Genomic DNA, 18,503 nt, shown 5'->3' with positions numbered 1-18,503 from the left:
GCCCCTCCCACACCCTTCCCATGCCGATGCCCAGAGCCCCGCCTGCGGCCGCCAGCCACCCCAACCCCAGGCCACCCAAGTACCTCCAGCCCCAGAGCACCAGGTGGGTGGCAAACAGCCCCCCTCCGCCAGCCCCTGGAGTGCTGGACAGTGCAGACCCAGCACCTGGGGCAGCCCCGCCATCCCAAGTCCCAGTCGTCCTAGCTCCAGCCCCAGCCAGCTTTCAGGAAGAGAAGCAGACTGCCTGGGCTGGAACAACTAGTGGCAAGCAGGAGGGGGCCTCCAGGTGGAGCGTGGGCAGGGCCACGTGGGGCTGTTTAGGGAGGCACAGCCTTCCCCAGCCTATTATACGCACCGCCCATGAGTGGGACTACTCACCAGGTGAGATTTTGTGCAACAGAACTCTCAGCCCAGAAGCAGGGAGGCTAAAGTGGCTTTGCCAACTTATATCTGGGCTGCTCTGGTGAACAGAGATTCCCCCCCTTCCCCCCCCAGAGTAACGTAGACACCACTGTCTATGTTAAAACTTCCTCCATGGGATTGCCCTACGGGCTGCAGCACTGCTAAGAATTCCTGCAGTGATGTGTGTTATAGTACAGCCCAACACACCCTACAGCACCTATTCCTAGCCCCGAGCTTGCAAGGAGGGTCCCTCAGAAGAGGCCTTATGGCTGTTTTCCAAAGTACACAGCTCTGAGGAAAGCCTCCTCTGACCAGAGTTGCTCTTAGGGCCTCTTTACAGCATTCCAGCCCCTTTTACCTGGCGTGAAGAGGCTGGAGCAGGGGTGCAGATCTCACCCACAGCGCATCAAGTTAAGCACATTCTTCAGGTCTTTGTAGGATTAAGGCCCTGATTTGTAGTGTATTTTCTCTACACATTACAACAGCAGGTAAAACCTTGAACGTAAAAGTAAAATAATTGAAAATGATATCCTAAATGTACACTATGATGCTCCCTGATTCTGGAAACATAATTTTAATTATGTCTTCAAATAGATAATGTTAGAGGTTTCTATGGATGCATATTTCAAATAAATAATGTCTGGACATGAGCCTTTGTTGAATAATCCAGGCTGAACTCGAGAGGAAACAGGGTTTCTTTTTAACACAAGTCCATTTACTCATATCTCCACAAAGGAAACATAACTACTGTTCTCATTAAACCACTTTGTTTCAAAGATCATAAGTCTGTGTGTTTGTTGATCTCTTTATATATAGACCATGTGCATAGGGTTGCCAGGTGTCCGGTTTTCAACTGGAACACACAGTCAAAAAGGGACCCTGGCAGCTCTGGTCAGCACCGGTGACTGGGCTGCTAAAAGTCCGGTCAACAGTACAGTGGGGTTAAGGCAGGCTCTATGCAGTCCACAGGAAGCTGCTGGCATGTCTCTCTATCTCCTAGGCAGAGGGGTGGCCGGGGGGTTCTGCGCACTGCCCTTGCCCCAAGCTTGGGCTCCACAACTCCCATTGGCTGCGCTTCCCAGGAGCCAAAGGGAGCCTGCCTTAGCCCTGCTGTGCTGTGGACTGGGAGACACCTGAGGTAAGGAAGCACCACCTGGCCGGAACCCGTACCCCCACCCCCTGCCCCAGGTCGGAACCCCCTTCCACTGCTTCCCAGAGCCTGCACCCCCAATTCTTCATCCCCAGCCCCACCCCAGAGCCCGCACCCCCAGCTGGAGCCCTCTCCTCCTCCCACACCCCAAACTCTGCCCCAGCTTGTTGAAAGTGAGTGAGGGTGTGGGAGAGCAAGTAACGGAGGATAAAGGGGGGATAAAGTGAGCGGGGTGGGGCCTCGGAGAAGGGTGGAGCCTCAGGGCAGGGGTGGGGCGGGGTAAGGGCGTTCGGTTTTGTGCAATTAGAAAGTTGGCAATCCTACGTGAACAGTGAAAGTATATATATGTAAATGCATCCTATACAGTAGTAGGCATGTGGGAATAAATGACCACTCAAAGAGAGGAAGACTATGCACATAAGAATATGACCCTATCTCAATTACCCTGGTGTAAACCCAGGCTAAGTTCACTGAAGTGAGTAGATTTATAGCTTGGAATCAGAATCATGCCCAGATCTTTCAGAGACTTAATGTCCTTGAAAATTTCTTTCCAGCTGTTTAGTATTTTGGCTTGCTGGCTTTTTTAGGCAATAGTTTCACTGTGCCAGCTAGAATGACTACAGAAAATGGTTCTCTTTTTAGCATTTTCCACCTCATTCTTGTGCTGCATGCAAAGACATATAATGAGAAACAAAAGGCACTCCTCCTCCATCCCCACTCCAGTTTGAATCCTTCAGACTAATATGAACCTTAACACACTATGCTGGAGGCAAGTTAGATTGGGCCAAATTCATTCCTGGGGTAAACTAATTAATTCAATGGAGTTATACCAGAAATGAATTTGTACAATTCATCTTCACAACAATGGAGGTGAAGTCACAGAAAAGTTGGTAAGAATTTTGGTCAAGTAGTCAACACATAAAATTGTCTTAGAACTAATGGATTATTTTGGTTGCTATCAAAATTTGATGAGCATTTAAGCAATTCTTTATTGTTGACATGCCTCTCAACATTTGGCGCGGCAGTGAAATGTTTGAGTGAAGTGGAAACTACATGTAAAGAGGAAACAATTGTAGCCCTCAATATCAGTATTTCAAATATTTTAAAAATTAGGGCTTGGGTTGCTGAGCTCAGTTGCTAACTCTTGTGACACAGGATAATTATTCATTACACAAAATCTTTCAACAGCACCAAGAGTATAAAGGAGCTTAAACTTTAAGACAATGTGAACAAATGCAAGCACAGCCATTTGATTTTTTTTAAATGGCCTTGCTTTAACAACTTTACATTTCTGCACATCCTTGTAAACTAATATAGTTTAAACACTTTAATTTCCCCTTTTACACATGGATCAAATCTGAGAAAGAGACATTTAGTGTATATAATACTGAAGGTACACGGCTACTTGTTCTTTACTATTATCAAAGATAAGGAGTACTTGTGGCACCTTAGAGACTAACAAATTTATTTGAGCATAAGCTTTCGTGAGCTACAGCTCACTTCATCGGATGCAAATGATCGGATGATCATTATCAAAGATGTGCATTTGCACTGTTAGCCCAGCTTCTCCTTCTAATCCATCCCAAAGTGATGTTATAATGCCATTACATTAGTGTGTTACAACGATTGACTGCGATGCCACAGATTCAGCATTGTGATTACTGCAGGATCAAGGAGTAGGGGAAACTGCTTTCTAAGGGGAAAAAAGCCACCTTTAAGACACAAAAGCCAAGATCATTGCTGGTGTGGGTGGATGCAACTCCATTTACATTACTACAAGTGCCCCTGCGTACACCAGATAATCAACAAAACTGTTTGGTGTGAACTAGCAGTAGAAATATCCACAGTTTCAATGATGAGTCACAGTAACGTGAGCTGCTTGTCTGCATTGTGCTTTCCCAAACCTTCACCTGACTTGTATCACTGTCCCTGTAAAGCCAACCCCCCACCCAAGCCCACTGCTTCTACTCAATAAAGAACATTTATTTCTCAAATCCATTTACTTTATTTAACAAACATAAATAAAGAGGCAGAACAGAAAAAAAAAAAGGTGACCTTGGGGAAAAGGGGTTGTAAAGTTGGAACGGGAGAAACATTTTCAGCTGTGTAACGTAACAACGCATTCCAGACCATCAAAGGTCTGTGAATGGGCACCTTCTGTTCCTTGAACCCTCCCCCTGCGTTAAGTGAAAGGGATAATGGACTTTTCACCCATGCCTCCTGGAACACTTGTGGGAGGCTGATTCTGTACCAAGCAATGCTGACTGACTGTCCAGCAGGTCTGCAGAAGCACTTTACCCTCCTGCTTCTGTTCCTGCAGTTCAACCAGATGCCTCAACATGTCTGCTTGGTCCCTCATAATCCAAAGCATCTCATCCTGCACCGCACACTCTCGCTCATTGGAAGCTTTCCTGCTTTCCATGTCCATGTCAAACTCCTCGGACAGTGAAGTCCTCCACGCTCTCAGCTCTGGGTCAGCTGTCCCAGAGGCGTTCATTATCTCAGTAAACATGTCTTCCCACGTTCTCTTTCTTCTCCTTCTAATCAGTGAAAGTCTGCTTTCAGGTGTGGATGACACGCTGAAGGACATTTCCAGCTGTCAGTCATGGGGAAAAAAAAATAAAGGAGCCATTGTACACGAATAAAATGTTTCCAAAGCAAGGCCGTTTTGGATAGAAAAAAACCCACCTTATTATACTAGGTGCAAGCCATAACATAATCAGAATCCGTAACCATTCACTGTGCTATTTTGCTGCTCCAGCCATGGTGAGTAGGCCCTCCTGGGTCATGGGTGACCACACTTTTAATGAAATTTATGGCAGACTCATGTCAAGAGCAAAGGTAGCTAGTCAAACAATGGCCCTTCCCCATAGCACGACGGGAAGCTGTTTACAGGTGGGGAGCAGGACGTTTTCACTCCCAAATGCGTAATCTCTCATATGGGGCCCCAGTTCCCTATTAGCCACTTTAAACTACTTGCTGACCTACGCCGAGCACAGTAAAGGCACATTAGCGGCTGCATGGTCTGGCGATCCAGAATGTGGGGGGATGGTGTGGGTCTACATGCCCTTTTTTTTTTTCCGTGTAAGAGCACTTTTAATGAGAACTTCCCCTGTTTCCCCTAAGCGACCCTATGTGATATTTGTCTCCTAGGGGTACCAGAGGCGGAAAGAAAGGAGATGCTGCAAGTGTCTGGGTATAGACCCGGTCCTTATGCTGCTATGCTGTGCACTGCAATGATGCCAGAAGAATTAATTCAGGAGCGGGGTGGGAAAGTGTCCTACCTTGGTGGAAGAAATAAGACTGCCCTGCCCAGAAACCTTCTGCAAAGGATTGCAGAGTACTACCTCCAGGAAAGTTTCCTAGCGATATCCATGGGGGATTCCTGGGCTGCCCTCTGCGTAGCTGAAGCGGCCTCTTGTAAGCAGAGAGCCACAGCACCTCGCTTTTTCTTCACAGTAAACATGGAGTACCACCGAATGTGTGTGCGCCCGCTAAAGTTTAACTGGGTTTTCATTGTAACTGTAGACTCCCCAGAGGTGACTTTCCCAGCACTGTGACCCTCAGGGCTCCAGGGTTAAAAATATTTCCTGGCTCTCGGAGAATGGATCCACCGCTCAACTGTCTCCCATTCTCCTCCTCCTCTTCCTTATCCACCATATCATCCTCCTTGTTGTCCCTAGGCACACACCCCTCAGAGGTGTCCACACTGCTTGTGGGGGTGCTGGAAGTAAGTGTCACCCCCGAGAATCGCATGCAACTTGTTGTAGAACTGGCACGTGTGGGGTTCAGCACCAGAACGACTGTTTGCCTCCTTTGCCTTCTGGTACGCTTGGTGAAGTTCTTTTATTTTCACATGGCACTGCTGTGTGTTCCTTGTGTAGCCCCTCTCCCCCATTTCATAAGCAATCTTCGCATCGATGTCAGCGTTTCTTCTGCTGGATCGGAGCTCTGCCTGCACAGACTCTTCTCCCCACACAGCAGTGAGATCCACCACCTCCTGTGCAGACCAGGCGGGAGCACATTAGGGGCATGTAGTCTCCATGATCAGCTGTGCTCAAGCTGGCATGGTCCCAATGCTGATCAAACAGGAAATGGGAAATCAAAATTTTCCGGGGCTATAGTGGGGGACGGGCTGTTTCCGGTGTACCTGGCTGCAGTGCAGCAGAGTTGAGAATGCTCTCCAGAGCGGTCACAGATGAGCATTGTGGGATACGACCTGGAGGCCAATTAAGTCAAATTACACAACGCTGCATCTTCCCTACCTCACAGTCCACCCATGAAAATCGAACTAAGCAATACGCCGCTCTCAGAGGTGGATTACATAAAACAACATCAGAGGCAACTCAGGTCAATGTAAAGGACCCGGTAGTGTAGACACATACATTAACAGGTTGACTTAAGGCAGCTTCCTTTGACCTAACTTTTTAGTGTAGACCAGGCTTATGAAACATTGTATCATGTACAAAACAGCAAGCAAACAAACCGTTCCTAATCATACACTATTAAATTCAGAGGGTCAAATTCTGTCCACACTTATAGCCATGCAAGCCTTCTGAAATCAATACCATATAAACACACAGGTAGAAATAGCCTGGGCCATGCTATTATGCAAACACATGCAGTTATGATATAGATCAAATAGTGACATCAGAAGCAAAACATTTTAGATACAACAAAACTGAAATAAGAAGTGGCTATAGGCTCAACATTTGCCAGTTTCCAGAGACGGATCCTATTCTGAGTGGATGTGTCAGATAACAATATAAGGTAACTGTCACTAAATACTTGGCGAGATCCGCAGCGGGTGTAAATGAGACTAGCTCCATTGACTTCTACTGACATTTCAGTGCTAATAATGTTTTTATCTTCAGAGGCTCCTCAGTCACCAGAGACTACACTAGGAACTTATATCAGCACAGTTAAAGCAATCAGGAGTGTGCAAAATCCATATCCCAAGAGATATAGCTAAGCCAATTTATCCCACAGTGTAGCAGTGGCAGATTAATGATTTTGCCGCCCCTAGGCCCTGAAATAATTGCCGCCCCCGGCCCCATATGAACTTGTTTTAGCTTTTTTACAAATTCGTTTGAACTAAAATGAATGTAAATATCATTAAAATAATTGAAAATTTACAAGTTTTATTATAAATAAAATTACAAGTACAGCGGACCCTCACTTGAATGCACATCTGTATAGCACAATTTCGCTTACAGCACGGAACGCGCAAGGATCCAAAACCCCGTGTTCAAGCGGGGGTCCGGTGTATATCAAATATTTTATGTAGATACAAGAAATAGAAGTATGAGAGTAGTAAGTAGTTACATTTGTTTATGCCTTTAAGCGGCAAACTTATTAATTAATTCTGTATAATCCAGAGAAGTTGTTAGATTCTTTTCAGTTGTCAGGAGAGAAAGGGAGTTCAATTTTTCTTCACTGAGATTAGCGCTCAAATAGTTTTTCACCCTTTTTAATGCCAAAAATGATAATTCCGCTGAACAGTTTGTAGCAGTATGCAAACGAACATTCGGAAGGCAATATCAATATTTGGATACAGGGAATGAATGTTTCAATTTCGAAGAAGGCTGCAGTATCTTAAAATTGACTTATTTTCATTTTCAGGAATTTCGACACCTTCCAAATACGATTGAAAATGTAGACACTCATTCATGAATGATTTTTCTAAATCTCCTTGGTAGCATAGCTGTAATTTGTTAGCGTGAACTGTTATATCTGTTGTTGAAGTATTGGTAATGTTAGCGAGAAACTGAAATCTGCCATACATTTCTTGATACACATTACTTCTGTGTTTTAATTTGGAGCATACAAGGTCTAGTATTGTTAAAAAGGTATCTACTTTAAATTTATCTCTACCACACATTTCCACGTTACCTTCACGTGTCTCATCAGATTGAAGTTTACGCTTTCTTTTTCACCTTGTGTCAAATTCGTAATCTTCAATTTCAGATTTTTCTTTGGCTTTCTCTTCATACATATCAAACAAGTCCCGTACAGAGTTAATGTATCCTATTAGTGAGTTGTAGATTTCTACAACTGTCTGTATATCAATATTAACATTTTGCAGTTTTTGGCTAGTTATATGAAATCAATCCAAGAGTGAGCTCCAAAATACAGCCATAAAAGCTGCCTCAAGTTGATCGAGTTTTCGCTGCAGACCTGCAGCTTCATTACATGTAACAGGTTTCTCAGTAGCATCTTCCTTTATTGTATTTAAGGCTTTGATTATGGCATTCCGGTTTTCACTCAAATTATGACAAGCTTCCACTCAAGATGACCATCAAGTCTCAGAAAGTCTTTTTATTACTTTACAGACTGGCTTCAAATTAGATAGTAATATCTCCCACTGGTGAGTAGAGGCAGAAAAAAATGAATAAAGACGTTGGACAGTTGAGAAAAATGAAGATGCTTCTTGACAACTTTCTGCTGCACATACTCCAACCAGATTTAAAGAATGCGCAGAGCAAGGCACATACACAGCAAAAGGATTTATATTCTTTATTCTTCCTTGCAACCCGCGATATACACCAGACATGTTAGTGGCATTGTTGTATGACTGGCCACGGCAGTTTGACATATCTAATCCATAACAATTCAAAGTTGAAAGTACAGCATCAGCTAACTGTTCTGATTTGTGGCCAGTATTTGGTAAAAAACAAAGGAACCTCTCTACTGGTATGCCATCATCGTTTACATATCTCAGTATAAAAGCCAATTGATCAACATGAGATGGGTTGGGGGTTGAGTCAATGCTTATCGAGAAATATTTGGCTTCTTTTATTTCTTTAATAATATTTGAGATCACATTTGAAACCATTAATTTTATAAATTCATTACATATATAGGATGAAAGATAAGATACGTTACCTCGACCTTCATTTCCCGTAACATGCAATGTGATATGCTAAAAATGGATCAAATTCTGCGACAAGCTCAAGGGTCATCGCGTAACTGCCCTTATAAGTTGATCCAAATTTTTCCACTTTACCTCTAAATGCAAGTCCTCTGCTTGAAAGTTTCTTTACCACTGCTACAATCCTCTTCAAACACATTTCTCCAATAAATAATTTCTTCTTCCATTTGAAATTTTAAATTCGTACCAATTCTTCTGGATAATTTGCCTCTCTTCACCATTGTCAGTGCACACACTTTATGTTCAGTTGCACTTTCAAGACTAGAGATCTTGAGACTAGAGACTAGTCGAGCTTGCCAGACTAGAGATCCCTCCAAATAATCGACATGGGGCACAAAACACGGCTCCTTTGCTCTCCGAATATACAAGATATTGCCGTGGCTTTATTTCACGGTTTAAGAGATGTCATTTGAACACATTGTTTGTTAGAACATGCATTTTATAAGTATATTGTCTTTTTGAGTTAGTAAAATCACTATCAATATTTTGTTTAGTACCATGCATTGATATATACTCAATTGTATCATCGTTCAATATCCATTGGGCCGGGTCATCACTTATGGTAGATATTTCAATGTCAGATTGAATTTCTGATGGACATGATTCGCAAATCTCTGCAGTATTGTCAAAGATATCCAGATCGTCATGATTCCTGGTAGTCTCTGACAGGCTAATATTTGAAGCATTTTCTTCAACACTAACCACAGCCAGAATTTCTTCATTAGTTTCAGTATGTACTTTAATCACATCAATATTTTCAATATCAACACCAGTATTTTCACTTTTTACTTCACTACTACTTTCAACTATTTTTTCTGTCTTACTGTTGGCACTAACTGATACATTTTGCGCATTTTTGATATCAGAGCATTTTTTTTTAACTGAAAACCGCTTCATTTCTTCCTTCCGATCATATTATTAACGTTTAGGGTTCTCGCGAGTATGCCAACTAAATGGCTTTGCGCCGTCGTGGGTGGTTTCCATACACGCTATGATTGGTAGTATCATGGCGTCACTGAGGCTGCGATTACAAAAATGCTGCTATTATAAATTTGCCGCCCCTGCAAATTTGCCACCCTAGGCCTAGGTGATAATACTGCTGCAGTGTAGACAGCGTTAGACTGGCAGACAAATTCTTCCATCGAAGTAGCTACCGCCTCTCCTGGAGGTGGATTACCAACATCTGTGTAGGAAGGGTCTAAACTGAAGCTCTGCAGCAGCACCACTGTAGCTGTTTAAGTGTAGCTATACCCTAAGAAGGCCGTTTTCCCCCCCTCTCCAGCTGCTCACACCTTGGAACATTTGTCCTCCAGATGGAAGAGACTGTGCAATCTTCTTGGAAGCTTTTAAAGCCACTCCAACCAAATGGTGGCCAGCTGCAGAGGAGCCATATACACACTTTGTTTTGGCACCTTCCTGCTCTTTCTCGGCCCTGCAGACCAAGCATGCTGCATTACTTAGGTTCCACTGATACCAGAAGCAAACACCTGACTTTACTCAAGAATTCTGGTCTCACAGAGCAGCATGGCTGTCATACCATTGCGTCAGAGATGGGAGAGTTTTACTTAATTTATTTCTGTTGTATGCAACAGCCAGTAGGGATTAATATTTTGCAACCATTTCATTTTGAGCCTTCATTTGCTAATGCTAAATAAACCACAGAGCACATATTTACATTTAGAGCCTGACTCTCATTTACACTAAAGCCCATTTACACCACCCTGGAAGTTTAAAGAGGTCTCAAATTGGATGTAAATTACAATTAGGCCCATATTATGTAATAGAATTTGTGCAAAGTCTTCTGCCTGTAAATTTGTTTATTGTTATGTTCCTCTGCAGGTAGGGTTGCCAGATGCTCAGTTTTCGACTGGAAAGTCCAGTCGAAAAGAGGACCTGGCAGTGTCCAGTTAGATGTACTGACCCAACACCAAAAGTCCGGTTACCACGAGGCAGGGAGAGGCACTGAGTCATTAACCCCCACTTGCCCGTACTCAGCCGAGGCTACCTCCTACCGGCTGGCAGGCTCCCTGTCAATCTACAGCAGCTCCCAGCCCAGCCCCATAGCAGAAGGGTGGGGCAGGGGAGAGGCCTGGGGAAGAGGTGGATATGGGGTGGGCTTTGGGGGAAGGGGCAGGGCAGGGGGATGGGCCTCGATAATGGCCTAGATCCTCAGCTGGGGTAAAACTGCACAGCTACTCCTTTTTGCACTTGGTGGGCATCTGGCCCTAGTTCTTTTGTGTTTAAATTATTTCAGTTCTAATTTGTGTAACTGCCAAACTTCAAACAGAAAGCCTGAGATCACACACAGAAAGGTGCACACAGTTGCACATCTACACACACACACACACAAACACACACAGTTATGCATCCAGAGCAGAAAGTTGCTCCAAGAAAAGGACCAATGTTCCTATTCACATGGAGTCACAGAGACTGCACATACAGTTTTGCAGGCATCCCATGGGCCTCCTTTCTTTTGATAGCAGTGGTCTTGGTGGGAAAAATATATATAAAAACTTTTATTTTCTCTTGTTCTTTGATAAATTTATTTATTTATTTAATCAGCTGGCCTGAATGGTTGTTCCAAAAACTACTGCTTCTCAAGAGAAACGGCAAGGAAAGAAGAAAAATAATAAGGTTAGAGAAAGTACATGCGGTGCCAAAAATAATTGTTTTTTCATGAGGAGTCTCCACTGGGATATTACAGAGACCTAAGATGGGATATACTGAGAAATAACAGCACCACAGCTCCTGTTTGAAATGGAAGTGCAAAGGAATTTTCAACTTCATGCATATAAAGAGCATACTGTACACATTGTGATACAAGCTAAATCCAAAAGTAACACTGCTGGGACTGATGTAATATTACTGAATTATATTCAAATAATGGTGCAGTTAACTATGCTGTACAGAACAGGCTGCAGCTGCTAGAGAAGACATTACTTACAAAAAACTATATTTTTACAGCTTATAAAACAGAAACAAAATGAAAAGTCTCTCTCTTTTAGATGAAGAAATATTTGCTTAAGTCCTTCAACACTGGCACATACTGATATGCCAACAGTGAAAGAGATGGAATTCTGAGCTCTTTGATTTTTACAAAGCTGATTTGCATTATTCAATGTGTTTCAGTAACAATTTCATAAAATGATCAAATGCACAGTAGTAGATTCTACTTAATCTATGTATAAACTCCACTTTTCTTAGAAGCTTAAAATGTAGTTTTCGCTAAATGAATATTTAATGAATAAAACACCTCAGAAAAACAAACTATTATATATTAAAAAGTTCCATCCTTTCATTTCACTTATTTTTCAGCATTATTGAAATAAGCCCCCACAATACATAAAAAGCACAAACTGTTCCTCCACATTTTTGTTAGCATTTCCTCCATACGTTGCACTTTTATGTTAGCTTTTCAAACAGAAATTATTTTTAAAAAGCATTTTAAGATTATCACTAGAGATTTTAAAGAAACAACAACAGAAGATTTGATAGCAGAACTGGACGACCTGCCAGAACATTTTTCCAACAATATCTACTTAATAGAGGTTAAGTATTTAAAGTTTTGTTTTCTCATTTTATCAGCCTTTTTCATACCTCTATGAGAATGCCTGTCAAAAGTGTAACAACTCTGTAGCATCTTTTATAGTGCATCTAAATATTGAAGAGATTCACAGATTGTCTCAATAAACTGTTTATAACATTCACAGAAATAAAGATAAAAGCAATCTTACTGTTCAGCTTAACAAACTGAACAATTAATATCCTTAAGGGAGGAAAAAACTCTTTTGGAAAGCACACTGGGTGAAATTCGTCCCTGTGCAAAGGGACAGCAAAACTCAATATACTACTAAATTTTCAATTAAGACCCCAAAACATCACATACATGGTATACAGGCCCTGTGCTAGGGCTCTGCACAGAGATTAATTTCATTCATTATGACCACAGCATATGATTTATTTTAAAACAAAAACAAAAAACAAGGACACACTAACCCGGTATCTCTGTGATAATGACAGCTTTATGAGGAGAATGATTTACAAAGTCATCTTTCAAGTGTCGGGTCCATTTAGCAGACACTTTACTTTTCCTCTTGCTTATCAAACCAGAATTTTTCTTTGCTTAAGTTCCTTAAGATTTTGCATTTCCCCTTATTTTTAGCACACTGGTACTTCACCTTTTTCCCTCTTTTAAATACTCCTACAAGGGAAAAAAAAACAAACACAGGTTTCTTGGAAGACATTCAAATATTGGACAGGAAAATATGATGGCCCAGTGTTGAACAGCTTTCAGTGTCCATCCTAGATTCTGGACCAGTGGGCTTTTCCATACAAATGCTCTCATTTCAATGGGCCTATTTAAAATGATAATTTAGAGGCATGAACTCCAGGTTAAATAGAAAAGGACCACAGGATTACAAACCAGAGTGCAAGTTGAACTCCGAACAGAGGACAGAAAAAAGACAAGACACACAAGACAGATTAGAAACAAAGTGACTTACAATGGGTCTAACCCTGTGAACGAAGAAACATCAATTCTTCTTTGAAAATACAGTGCGTGTCCACACTGCCAAACCAGATGGAAGGAATTTCCTTCTCCTTCCTCCATACACCTGGCAGCAAATACCAAATTGTTGCTTTAAATTTTGGTGCCCTCAGATTTATACCATTCACTCATACTCGCTGCCATAGTAACTGTCAAGAAATTTCCACAGACAAGATATTCAGGATAGGAAAGGATAGTAGTGGATCAATCCAGCCCATATTAGTAGTGACTGAAAAGCCTGTTGTCATCTGGCATCTATTTTGTGCTTTGTTCGTCCTTTCAGAAAGTAACCACCACCCACACCAAAGTTGGCAATTCAACTGACTGTCTGGAGAGGCCACGGATTGAAATGTCAAGAAATACACACTAATGGTCCCCCACAGGGTTGAGGCACACTGGCAGGTATACTGGTATTTCCACTGCCCAGGCTGTGCTTTTCCTATGGACCTCAGTCTCCACAGTTATCCATAAAAAATCTCACTTGATTTTTCTTGCATACTTAGTTTATAAAATAGTAGCTCAGAAAGAGAAATGCTAGGAGAAAGCTTATTCTTGAAATCAAACTTAGTATATATTGCTCTTGCCTGCACACCTAAACAGTTCAGTGCAAACAATCCAGATGGAATACTCATGCTCACACCCAACTAGGATCAGAAGAAGCCAAGGAGAGCAAGAACAAAATCTGAAATTTAATCAGGCATTAGAATATTTGCAGCCCTTGTCTGATGGCGAAGTAAGAGCATATGAAAGAATCCAGGTGAGGTGATCATCCCAAGAGCCATGTGTACACCTCAACAAAATACTATGCAGACAATCTGAAGAGCTGGAATATTTACTCTACACCATCTGCATCCTTGGGAGCTCCCCACCCTACTAAACTTGTAGTCATGGTGAGATGTCTTGCCTCATTCTGAAGGTTTGGATTTTTTCTCTCACAGGACCAATAATGAGAGTGTTAAAATAATGTAGACTAGTTACTATGGAATAAGGCCTTGACCATTAGATTCTTAGGCTAGGTCTACACTACAAAATTATATTGGTATAACTACATTGCTCAGGGAAGTGAAAAATTCATACCCCCTGAGAAATGCATTTATACTGACCTAACTCCTGGTGTAGACAGCGCTATTGTCAACTGGAGAGATTCTCCCGCCCACATAGCAACCGCCTCTCAGAAAGGTGGATTAACTATGCCAACGGAAGAAGCTTTCCTGTCGGCATAGGTATTGTCTTCATTAATGCACTACAGTGGCGTTGCTGCAGGTTTTTAAGTGCAGACCTGCCCTCAGCAAGCTACAAACTGCCTTAATAGGGCAGACCCTCTTCCTAAAGCAATGATTTAAGATTCTCCCGAATTGTCAAACCAGTAAGTAGTTTTAACTCACCCTTTATTGAGACAGGCATATTTTCCCTTTTGCAAGGTCAAACAACATGCTCAGGTGGTAGAAGGGGCAGAAGGATCACTTCTTTTTGTTTACCACACCCAGTTAGTCCCAAACTCTGCATACTGCCAGTAGCTCTAGTTTCAGAGTAGCAGCCGTGTTAGTCTGTATTCGCAAAAAGAAAAGGAGTAATTGTGGCACCTTAGAGACTAACCAATTTATTTGAGCATAAGCTTTCGTGAGCTACAGCTCACTTCATCGGATGCATTCAGTGGAAAATACAGTGGGGAGATTTATATACATAGAGAACATAAAACAATGGGTGTTACCATACACACTGTAACCAGAGTGATCACTTAAGGTGAGCTATTACCAGGAGGAGAGTGGAGGGGGGGGAACCTTTTGTAGTGATAATCAAGGTGGGCCATTTCCAGCAGTTGACAAGTACATCTGAGGAACAGTGGGGGGTGGAGGGGGGATAAACATGGGGAAATAGTTTTACTTTGTGTAATGACCCATCCACTCCCAGTCTCTATTCAAGCCTAAGTTAATTGTATCCAGTTTGCAAATTAATTCCAATTCAGCAGTCTTTCGTTGGAGTCTGTTTTTGAAGTTTTTTTGTCGAAGTATTGCCACTTTTAGGTCTGTAATCAAGTGATCAGAGAGATTGAAGTGTTCTCCGACTGGTTTTTGAATGTTATGATTCTTGACGTCTGATTTGTGTCCATTTATTCTTTTACGTAGAGACTGTCCAGTTTGACCAATGTACATGGCATTGGGGCATTGCTGGCACATGATGGCATATATCACATTGGTAGATGTGCAAATGAACGAGCCTCTGATGGTGTGGCTGATGTGATTAGGCCCTATGATGATGTCTCCTTAATAGATATGTGGGCACAGTTGGCAACGGGCTTTGTTGCAAGGATAGGTTCCTGGGTTAGTGGTTCTGTTGTGTGGTGTGTGGTTGCTGGCGAGTATTTACTTCAGGTTGGGGGGCTGTCTGTAAGCAAGGACTGGCCTGTCTCCCAAGATCTGTGAGAGTGATGGGTCGTCCTTCAGGATAGGTTGTAGATCCTTGATGATGCGTTGGAGAGGTTTTAGTTGGGGGCTGAAGGTGACGGCTAGTGGCGTTCTGTTATTTTCTTTGTTGGGCCTGTCCTGTAGTAAGTGACTTCTGGGTACTCTTCTGGCTCTGTCAATCTGTTTCTTCACTTCAGCAGGTGGGTATTGTAGTTGTAAGAATGCTTGATAGAGATCTTGTAGGTGTTTGTCTCTGTCTGAGGGGTTGGAGCAAATGCGGTTGTATCGTAGAGCTTGGCTGTAGATAATGAATCATGTGGTGTAGTCTGGATGAAAGCTGGAGGCATGTAGGTAGGAATAGCAGTCAGTAGGTTTCCGGTATAGGGTGGTGTTTATGTGACCATCGCTTATTAGCACCGTAGTGTCCAGGAAGTGGATCTCTTGTGTGGACTGGTCCAGGCTGAGGTTGATGGTGGGATGGAAATTGTTGAAATCATGGTGGAATTCCTCAGGGGCTTCTTTTCCATGGGTCAGATGATGAAGATGTCATCAATGTAGCGCAAGTAGAGTAGGGGCATTAGGGGACGAGAGCTGAGGAAGCATTGTTCTAAGTCAGCCATAAAAATGTTGGCATACTGTGGGGCCATGCAGGTACCCACAGCAGTGCTGCTGATTTAAGGTATACAGTGTCCCCAAATGTGAAATAGTTATGGGTGAGGACAAAGTCACAAAGTTCAGCCACCAGGTTTGCCGCGACATTATCGGGGATACTGTTCCTGATGGCTTGTAGTCCATCTTTGTGTGGAATGTTGGTGTAGAGGGCTTCTACATCCATAGTGGCCAGGATGGTGTTTTCAGGAAGATCACCGATGGATTGTAGTTTCCTCAGGAAGTCAGTGGTGTCTCGAAGATAGCTGGGAGTGCTGGTAGCGTAGGGCCTGAAGAGGAAAGTCTACATAGCCAGACAATCCTCCTGTCAGGGTGCCAATGCCTGAGATGATGGGGCGTCCAGGATTTCCAGGTTTATGGATCTTGGATAGCAGATAGAATACCCCAGGTCGGGGTTCTAGGGGTGTGTCTGTGCGGATTTGTTCTTATGCTTTTTCAGGGAGTTTCTTGAGCAAATGCTGTAGTTTCTTTTGGTAACCCTCAGTGGGATCAGAGGGTAATGGCTTGTAGAAAGTGGTGTTGGAGAGCTGCCGAGCAGCCTCTTCTTCATATTCCGACCTATTCATGATGACGACAGCACCTCCTTTGTCAGCCTTTTTGATGATGATGTCAGAGTTGTTTCTGAGGCTGTGGGTGGCATTGTGTTCTGCATGGCTGAGGTTATAGGGCAAGTGATGCTGCTTTTCCACAATTTCAGCCCATGCACGTCAGCGGAAGCACTCTATGTAGAAATCCAGTCTGTTGTTTCGACCTTCAGGAGGAGTCCACCCAGAGTCCTTCTTTTTGTAGACTTGGTAGAAAGCTCTCTGTGGGTTAGTATGTTGTTCAGAGGTGTGTTGGAAATATTCCTTGAGTCAGAAGTGTCGAAAATAGGATTCTAGGTCACCACAGAACTGTATCATGTTCGTGGGGGTGGAGGGGCAGAAGGAGAGGCCCCGAGATAGCCCAGCAGAAGAATCTGTCCTAAGAGTATAGTCGGATAGATTAACAATATTGCTGGATGAGTTAAGGGAACCACTGTTGTGACCCCTTGTGGTATGCAGTAGTTTAGATAGTTTAGTGTCCTTTTTCTTTTGTAGAGAAGCAAAGTGTGCATTGTAAATGGCTTGTCTAGTTTTTGTAAAGTCTAGCCACGAGGAAGTTTGTGTGGAAGATTGTTTTTTATGAGAGTATCCAGTTTTGAGAGCTCATTCTTAATCTTTCCCTGTTTGCTGTAGAGGATGTTGATCAGGTGGTTCCGCAGTTCCTTTGAGAGCGTGTGGCACAAGCTGTCAGCATAGTCTGTGTGGTATGTAGATTGTAATGGATTTTTTACCTTCAGTCCTTTTGGTACGATGTCCATCTGTTTGCATTTGGAAAGGAAGATGACGTCTGCCTGTATCTGTATGAGTTTTGTCATGAAGTTGATAGATTTCCGCTCCATACGGCTAAATTCAGTGCCTTGCATAATGACAGGTTTCAGAGTAGCAGCCGTGTTAGTCTGTATTCGCAAAAAGAAAAGGAGTACTTGTGGCACCTTAGAGACTAACAAATTTATTTGAGCATGAGCTTTCATGAGCTACAGCTCACTTAGTGATGCTACTCAGATCACCTATTAATGGAGTAGTGGCAAAGAGTCCTGTGGCATCTTATAGACTAACAGACGTATTGGAGCATAAGCTTTCGTGGGTGTATACCCACTTCGTCGGATGCATGTAGTGGAAATTTCCAGAGGCAGGTATAAATATGCAAGCAAGAGTCAGGCCTCATCCCCCCTGATTGAACTAACCTCGTTATCCATAGCCTGACTCTTGCTTGCATATTTATACCTGCCTCTGGAAATTTCCACTACATGCATCAGACGAAGTGGGTATTCACCCACAAAAGCTTATGCTCCAATACGTCGGTTAGTCTATAAGGTGCCACAGGGCTCTTTGCCGCTTTTACCGATCCAGACTAACACAGCTAGTCCTCTGATATTAATGGAGAGATGGCCTTAGAATGAGATCCTCAAAGATATTTAGGTGCCTAACTCCCACTGAAGTCAATGGGAGTTCGGCACCTGTAATACCTTTTGGGATCTGAGCCTTACTGCCAGTCCTGTGCTCTTTCCAGGTGCTTTTTGGTTCTTTACATGGACACTATCTTGCTAGTCAGCACTCCACACAACTTAGGCCTCCCATTCTCTATCTCTGTTGCCACTTGAACAGCTCAGGTTCCCTGCTGTCGCCATTTTCAGCTGCAGATAATCTAGAAGTGCAATTCAGGCTTTGCACATACCATCATAGATGCACAGTCGAAGAAGTTGCTGAGCCACTGGAGTCAATAGAAGGTAGGGGTGCTTAGCCTGTGCTCAGCAACTCTCAGGATCTGACCACACAATTTGTATAGGGCTGACTGAAAACCCAGTGTTCCACTGGG

General features: G+C 42.9%; 1 protein-coding gene across 8 annotated transcripts in view; it reads right to left on the bottom strand.

Moving 5' to 3' along the window:
• EPAS1 (endothelial PAS domain protein 1) overlaps positions 1-18,503 on the bottom strand; it is a 151,500-nt gene that overhangs the window by 83,855 nt on the left and 49,142 nt on the right. Inside the window, exon 1 of one of the 8 annotated variants that reach the window (XM_073339115.2) lies at positions 12,480-12,684. The exons of the other annotated variants lie outside the window; for them this stretch is intronic. The gene's annotated coding sequence lies outside the window, so the exon portion shown is untranslated. Of the gene's footprint in view, positions 1-12,479; positions 12,685-18,503 lie in introns of those variants that run through there. 8 annotated transcript variants of the gene reach the window in all.

The sequence above is a fragment of the Lepidochelys kempii genome, chromosome 3 (genome assembly GCF_965140285.1).
Source record: "Lepidochelys kempii isolate rLepKem1 chromosome 3, rLepKem1.hap1, whole genome shotgun sequence".
NCBI classification, from domain to species: Eukaryota; Metazoa; Chordata; order Testudines; family Cheloniidae; genus Lepidochelys; species Lepidochelys kempii.
The sequence above is the reverse complement of the archived record's forward strand: the minus strand, read 5'-3'. Positions and strand labels throughout refer to the sequence as shown.